This window comes from Pseudophryne corroboree, chromosome 4, assembly GCF_028390025.1.
Source record: "Pseudophryne corroboree isolate aPseCor3 chromosome 4, aPseCor3.hap2, whole genome shotgun sequence".
NCBI classification, from domain to species: Eukaryota; Metazoa; Chordata; class Amphibia; order Anura; family Myobatrachidae; genus Pseudophryne; species Pseudophryne corroboree.
The window spans coordinates 847,865,954-847,874,557 of NC_086447.1; positions in this window are offsets into that span (position 1 = coordinate 847,865,954).

The window sequence follows — 8,604 nt, forward strand, 5'->3', positions numbered from 1 at the left end:
TCCTCACTCTATGCCCCTCCTCCAAACCTCAGTTTTAGAAATGTGCCCAGGTCGACTTGATGCACTCTGAGGAGCTCTACTGAGTTTCTCTGAAAAGACTTATGTTAGGTTTTTTATTTTCAGGGAGATCTGCTGGCATCAGACTCCCTGCTTCGTGGGACTGAGGGGGGCAGAAGCAGAACCAACTTCCTCAGAGTTTCATGGCTCTGTTTCTGGCTGACAGGACACCATTAGCTCCTGAAGGGAACTGAACGCTAGCTGTGTCTAGATGCTCACTCCCACAGCACGCCGTCACCCCCCTCACAGAGCCAGAAGTCAGGAGACAGGTGAGTATGGGAAGAATGATCTTCAATCAAGTAAGTGACTGCTGAGGTGCGGCGCAGCCGGCGGGAGCGCAGCGCGCCATTGCACACAACACAGGCACTGCAGGGCGCGGTGGTGGGGGCACCCTGGGCAGCAAGAAAAATACCTCAAACTGGCTAAAAGGTGGCATAAGATGCCGCTGGCACAGCCCTACCCCCGCCAGTATACATATTGTCATGGATACTGAGGGGCGGAGCTTCTTCCTCAGGCAGCCAGCACACTACTCAGCACCATTTTCTCTCCTCAGGCTGCAGAGAACACGCTGGTCCTCTCCTCCACTTCTGACAAGTACAGGGTGCTATAAAGGGGGGGGGCACAAAGCGATTGTGGTGCATTTGATAGTGTATATTACTATTTAAAAGCGCTTTTGGGCTGTGGACATACTGTGTTCACAGGCAATACTGGCGCTGGGTTTGTGAACTGGCTGCTCCTATCCTGTGTCCCTCTGACAGATTTTACTGTGGGTCTGTCCCCAAAATAAGTCCCAGTGTGTCTGTGAGTCTGGTGTACACATGTGAGGCATGTCTGAGGCAGGGAGTTCCTCCCCGGAGGAAGCCATTTTAGGGACACAGAGTTGTAATGTGGTGGCGCTACCGGCACACCAAGAGCCTGCATGGGTGAAAGAGCTACGTGACAGTATGCATCTGATTAACCGTAGATTAGATAAGTCTGAATCTAAGGCTGCATGCTGGAGAAAATCTGTGGAAGATGTGATTTTTCAGGATGCTGTTATTCCTTATGCGGGCGGCCCCTCTGGGTCACATAAGAGACCATTTGCAAATGTTGTAAACACTGATACCGACACGGATTCTGATTCTTGTGTCGACAATAGTGAATCCAGAGAGATCATAAATTGGCAAAACGTATACAATATATGATTGTGGCTATAAGGGACGTGTCGGAGGTTACAGAAAGCACTCCTGTACCTCAGGAGAAAGCTTATTTATGTAAGGAAAAGAAATCCAAAGTCACGTTCCCTCCTTCGCACGAAGTAAATGCTCTGTTTGAAGGGATGTGGGTGAATCCTGATAAAAAATTTCGTATTCCCAAAAGGATTCACATAGTTTTTCCTTTCCCGGTTGAAGACAGGAAAAAATGGGAGTCACCCCCTGTGTTAGAAACTTTCCAGGTTGACAAAGAAGGTAATTCTCCCTGCTCCTGGCACGGCTTTAAAGAGCCGGCAGACCGCAAAATGGAAACAACATTGAAATCCATTTATGTTACCAATGGTACACTGCTCAGGCCCACTATTGCCTGCGCATCGGTGAGTCGCGCTATTGAAAAATGATCAGAAAGCGTGTCATCAGAAATGACACGATTCCTTAAGTTAGGGAATATCAAGGTCGCTGCTGCCTACATGCTGGAAGCAATGAAGGATATTGGACTCTTGAGTTTACAAGCCGCTACCATGGCAGTATCGGCTAGGCGGGCGTTATGGATTCGCCAGTGGAACGCGGATGCAGATTCCAAAAGAAACATGGAGGCTCTCCCATATAAAGGTGAGGCCTTATTTGGCGATGGCCTGGATGCGTTAGTCTCGGCGGCTACCGCAGGTAAGTCAACATTTTTGCCCTCTGCGCCTGCACCGGCAAAAAAAAACCTATCACCCGCAAATGCAGTCCTTTCGACCCAATAAATACAAAAAGGCGAGAGGTTCTCCCTTCTTTGCTGGTAGGGGAAGGGGAAAGAAGCCCACACCGGCTCCAGGTTCCCAAGAGCAGAAGTCTACCCCTAATTCTGCCAAATCCCCAGCATGACGCTGGAACTCCCTTGCGGGAGGCCGCTCGGGTGGGGGCACGTCTCAAACTCTTCAGCCAGGATTGGATTCTGTCTGGCCTGGATCCCTGGGTGTTGCAAATAGTATCCCAGGGATACAAACTAGAGTTTCAAGACGTTCCCCCATGCCGGTTTTTCAAATCAACCTTGCCAGCTTCTCCACCAGAGAGAGAAGCAGTAACAGCGGCAATCCAAAAATTATGTCAAGACCAAGTTATAGTCCTGGTACCGTTGTCACAACAAGGGCGGGGTTTTTATTCAAGCCTCTTTGTTGTTCCAAAGCCGGACGGCTCGGTCAGACCGATCCTAAATCTAAAAGATCTGAATTTCTTTCTGAAAAGGTTCAAGTTCAAGATGGAATCACTTTGGGCAGTGATTGCCAGTCTGGAGGAGGGGGACTACTTAGTGTCGGTGGACATAGAGGATGCTTACCTGCATGTTCCCATTTATCCTCCTCACCAGGCTTATCTGAGATTCGTGATTCAGGATTACCAATTCCAGATGTTACCTTTCGGTGTCTCCATGGCGCCGAGCGTATTCACCAAGGTGGTGGCGGAGATGATGGTCCTCCTTCGTCAGAAAGGAGTCAATATAATCCCTTATCTGGACAACCTCCTGATAAAGGTGAGATCCAGGGAGCAGTTATTACAAAACATATCCCTCTCCCTGTCAATACTCCAACAACACGGGTGGATCATAAATTACCCAAAGTCACAGTTGGAACAGACGACAAGGTTTTCTCCTCGGGATGATTCTGGACACAGAAGTTCAGAGTATTTCTTCCGCTGGAAAAGGCTCTGGAAATCCAGTAAATGGTAAAAAAGATATTGAAACCATCAAGTGTGTTGATCTATCAGTGCATTCGGTTGTTGGGGAAGATGGTGGCGGCCTACGAGGCCATACAGTTTGGCAGGTTCCATGCCAGAGTATTCCAGTGGGACCTGTTGGACAAGTGGTCGGGGTCACACCTACACATGCACAGAAAGATAATCCTGTCGTCAAAAACCAGGATTTCGCTCCTGTGGTGGTTGCACAGCTCTCACCTGCTAGAGGGGACGCAGATTCAGGACTGGGTCCTAGTAACTATGGATGCAAGTCTCCGAGGCTGGGGAACAGTCTCTCAGGGAGAAAACTTCCAGGGACGTTGGTCACAACAGGAAGCCTGCCTTCATATAAACGTTCTGGAGCTAAGAGCCATTTACAACGGCCTTCAACAAGCGGTACATCTTCTTCAAGACCGTCCTGTGCAGATCCAGGCGGACAATGTAACAGCAGTCACATACATAAACAGGCAGGGTGGAACGAAAAGCAGAGCGGCAATAGCAGAGGCGACAAAAATCCTCCGCTGGGCAGAAAAACATCTGTCGGCAATATTCATTCCGGGAGTAGACAACTGGGAAGTAGACTTCCTCAGCAGACACGATCTCCATCCAGGAGAGTGGGGCCTCCATCAAGAAGTCTTTGCAGAGGTGACAAGTCTTTGGGGAGTTCCTCAAATAGACATGATGGCGTCTCGTCTCAACAAGAAGCTTCAGAGATACTGTTCCAAGTCGAGAGACCCTCAAGCAGTAGCAGTGGATGCACTGGTGACCCAGTGGGTGTTTCCGTCAGTGTACGTTTTCTTTCCACTTCCGCTTATCCCAAAAGTACTCAGGATCATAAGAAAGACCAGGGTTCGAGCAATCTTCATTGCACCAGACTGGCCAAGAAGGGCTTGGTACCCAGATCTTCAGCAGTTACTCATAGGAGATCCTCTTCCTCCTCGGGAGGACCTGCGGCAGCAGGGGCCGTGTGTGTACCAAAACTTACCAAGGCTATGTTTGACGGCATGGCTGTTGAGTGCCGTATCCTAGCCAGGAAGGGTATTCCTGAGGAGGTAATCCCCACCCTTATTCAGGCCAGAAGGGGAGTAACGTCAAAACATTACCACCGTATTTGGAGAAAATGTGTCTTGGTATAAATCCAAGAAAGCTCCTACGGAAGAGTTTCACATAGGATGTTTTCTCCATTTTTTGCAGGATGGTGTGGAGATGGGCCTACGATTGGGATCAATCAAGGTCCAGATTTCAGCCTTGTCAGTGTTCTTCCAAAAACAATTGGCCTCTCTTCCAGAGGTACAGACCTTCGTGAAAGGGGTTCTGCACATCCAGCCACCATTCGTGCCTCCAGTGGCACCATGGGACCTTAACGTGGTATTGCAGTTCCTTCAATCGGATTGGTTTGAGCCTCTACAAAAGATAGCGTTGAAGTTTCTCACTTGGAAAGTGGTGATGCTTTTGGCATTGGCATCCACAAGGCGGGTGTTGGATTTGAGGGCCTTGTCTCACAAGAGCCCTTACCTGATTTTCCATAAAGATAGGGCAGAGATGCGAACTCGCCAACATTTTCTTCCAAAGGTGGTTTCTGCTTTACACATAAACCAACCTATTGTGGTGCTAGTAGTTACTGACACATTCACTGATTCAAAGTCTCTAGATGTGGTTAGAGCTTTGAAAATCTATGTTACTAGAACAGCTCGTATACGGAAAACATAGGCTCTGTTTGTCCTGTATGATCACAACAAGATTGGCTGTCGTTGCACGTTGGATTAGAAATAAGATTCAGTAAGCTCATACTATGGCTGGATTGCTGTTACCGATTTTTTTTTAAAGGCCCACTCCACTAGGAAGGTGGGCTCATCCTGGGCAGCTGCCTTGGGGGTCTCAGCATTACAACTTTGCCGAGCAGCTACTTGGTCAGGGTCAAACACATTTGCTAAGTTCTACAAGTTTGACACCTTGGCCGATGAGAACCTAAAGTTTGGTCAATTGGTGCTGCAGGCTCATCCGCACTCTCCCGCCCGTACTGGAGCTTTGCTATAGACCCCATGGTCTTGATGTCGTCCCCAGCATTCTCTAGGACGTATGAGAAAATAGGATTTTGATAATCTACCGGTAAATCCCTTTCTCCTAGTCCGTAGAGGATGCTGGGCGCCCTTCCCAGTGCGTACTTTACCTGTAGTTTTGTTTTTACAGTTACACAAGTTGTGTTATCTTGGTTTCAGCATGTTACTGCAATTAGTTCATGCCTGTTGGCGTGTGTTATGTTGAATGCCATGTGTGCAGCATGGTTGAGGGTGTGAGTTGGTAGATATTTCACCACTAGTTAAGTAATTCCTTTCCTCGAAATGTCAGCCTCCCTGGGCACAGTTCCTACAACTGAGGTCTGGAGGAGTGGCATAGAGGGAGGAGCCAGTTCACACCCAATGAGAAGTCTTTGCAGTGCCCATGTCTCCTGTGGATCCTGTCTATACCCCATGGTCTTGATGTCGTCCCCAGCATCCTCTACGGACTAGGAGAAAAGGTTTTCACCGGTAGGTTATCAAAATCCTATTTTAGAAATCTGACAAATTTTGTTTTTCTACACTTTCAGGGCCCGTTTCTGTGTAAAGCACGCATTTGGGTCGCACGTGCATTTCATATGGGGATTATCACTGTTTACGTTTAGGATGATTTGCGCTGAGGGAGGGGACAGGTTATCATAGAGTGCCGTTGGGGCGTGTCCATGTAATTTCAGCTAAGGTAGACTAGGATACAGACACACATGTACCTTTCACAAGGAGTATCTCTTACCTGTGCACAACATGCATGCCCTACCAGATAATGAAAGTATGTAGCTGCTTCTGATTGGCTGAAAGCATTGAGTTCCTTTCACTTCATAAATCCTTAGTGTGACTGCTATTTTATATATCTTTATAGCAATCTATTCACATCACTTCATTAATATTATTTTAACATTATAGCCACTGTACTGAAACTTTAATAGGATATTGCCAGGACAACCTGGATTGTGTGAATGGGCCGTGTGCCCCGAGATTATTCCTGGGACTCATCTGGGTATGCTGCGGTGTGAGAGGGGGGGGGAAGGGGGGGGGAACCACGTTACTATCCAGGTTTCGTTAATGCCTGTGTAACATTTATTTTGGGTTGACCCTAGTCATACAGACACACAACCTGGGTTGCCCTGGCAGTATCGGACCTAAAGCCTGTGTTCTTGCCTTGGTGTGAAAGGGACTGTAATATCCCTTTCACACCGCACAAATAATGCACATATTGCCGGGTCGACACGGGTCAGCGTGTGGTGTGAAAGGGGCATAGCCGAAATCCCGGGTCGCCTGACCCAGTAATTCTACCCGGGAATAAAGCAGTGTTATTTCTGGGTTGAATACTGGGTCAATGGCAGCGTAAACGGGCTCCCGGGTCGATGTAACCCAGGACCCGTTCACTACAACAGGGACAGGTGGCGCAGAGATGATCTCCCAGCGCTGCTGCTGGCTCCGCCCCCCTCACCGCTATAGCAACCCGCCCGACATATTGCCGGGTCAGGGAAGCCAGCGGCAGCATCCAATGCCGGTTCCCACACGGGAAGGGCCTGTTTCCAGTTCCCGGGTGGTATCCGGCATTGGCCGCGCTTCGTTCATAGTTGGTGCGTACACACTGAGCGATATGAACGATTTCTCGTTTATATTGCCCGCACCCATCGGCAAGTGTGTAGGGTGCTTTACTCAGATGTTTCAATTTGTCCTGGATGAAATGGATATTATGGCCTACAAAAAAATACAAGAACAGCGCTGGCACATTCACTTAAAAATTTATTGTTTTTTAATAACCCATATAAAAGCATTCAAATATGCAATATTTCATTTGATATAATTAAAATATACAATTCATATCATGTTACTATCTTTTGTTGCCAACCAGAGAATATTTAAACATTCCTAACTATATATAATATAACATGCAGCTGAAATACCTAAGCAGTCTCATCCAGCCCTATTGTCACAATTGTAACCTTTTTCGTCAATCTGCTACAATAGTGACTGATGTCTCAGTTGTAATTTGGTGCCTATATGACTATTTAGCAAACCTCCATTTATGTTTCAAGTAGCAGTTCTTTGTGTGCACAATTGATTAAAAAGCAGTCTCCACACGGAGTTTCCCCGTAAGCTTACGCTGGTATTAGATGATACGTCCAGCTTTATAATCATTCACAGTCCCCGCTCGTCAGAACCATGGGAATGTTCATCTACGTATTAATTTGCAGCTTTACACGTGCTTAAACACCTCTCCCGGCTGTCGCCTCCAAAACTAGCCTTATCCGGAGTCCACCGTATGATGGATAACAGGTAAGATGTCCAATCCTTTCCGTGTAAACAGCTGCTTCTGGCCGGCCCTTATTTCAAGTATCCAACTCTCCCTTGCAGTACATGTGACAAACGTGTTTCTCCGCTTAAAGTTCCGTCAGCGGCTTCATCAGTGTCTATATTATAGGACCAGCACAGGAGAGAAGGCGCTTGACCTGTAGCCCCTCCCCCAGCTCCGGGAGCCATCTACTCCTGGAGCTGCCTCACATTCTCCCTCACTCCCTGACTGAGACGCTGGGCGCCATTTTCTATGAGTTGCTGTAACTGGTCTCCGGGACTGCAGGGCAAGGTCTCATCTCTAAATCCGCCTGTACATCAGCGCTGTGATTTTACAGACACGTAAGTATTCTACATGTTATTAGTAAGTCAGCTTTACTTAAGAACAAGTGTACCTGTACCAGAATATATTGTACGAGTATTCTGATATATACATCCGGTCTCGGACCGCGCATTGTTTAACATTGTTATATATAACAAACCTCTCCACATTCAGCAATGCAGCAGCTAGAAGCATTGCTGAATGTGGAGAGGTACGATTACGGTTTTCTGTCCACAGTTTGATGTGATTTAGTGGAAAGCTGCTCTACGAGCTGTTTCCAATTTAATTGGTTCCAATACTATTGCTCTTAGAAACCTCCAAACCAAGTGGGGTTCAGTGGATAAGCATAAAATGAGTCGCATCTAATAATCGGTTGAATTGATATCCCATGTGGTGAAATCGAGTTCGATATCACTTTTTAAGTGTTTTTATTTGCCTTTTGAAGACACGCTAAGTTGCTTGTTCATACTGTGATTTTTTGATTATAAATTAAATACCCCTGATGAAGTCTGTAGGACGAAACGCGTTGGGTTAAGACAGCGATTTTGTCATTTCTTCAAGGAGGATTAATCATCATGTTGATATGTGACTGAAATGAATTGTTACCAACATCAATATCTGTATGAAACATTGACTGTCATTTTGGACATACTGTGATACAGCTAATTTTTACTGTGTTTTATAAAAATAAATAAGTCTATTTCTTATGACTATTTTATTGTACAAGTGAAAATATTGTTGACATACCAAAGAATACCACCAGCTCCCTGGGGAAACCTTTTTTCTTTGTTGTTCATAACCATTATACCCCGTCTAACAGGGGGTATTTTCCCTAAGGTGTAGCTCTATATACTGTTAGCGCGAGAAAGGTCTTATACTTTTTCTACACACATATACATATATATATATATATATATATATATATATATACACACACACACACACACTAGTCCAGTGCAGTTTT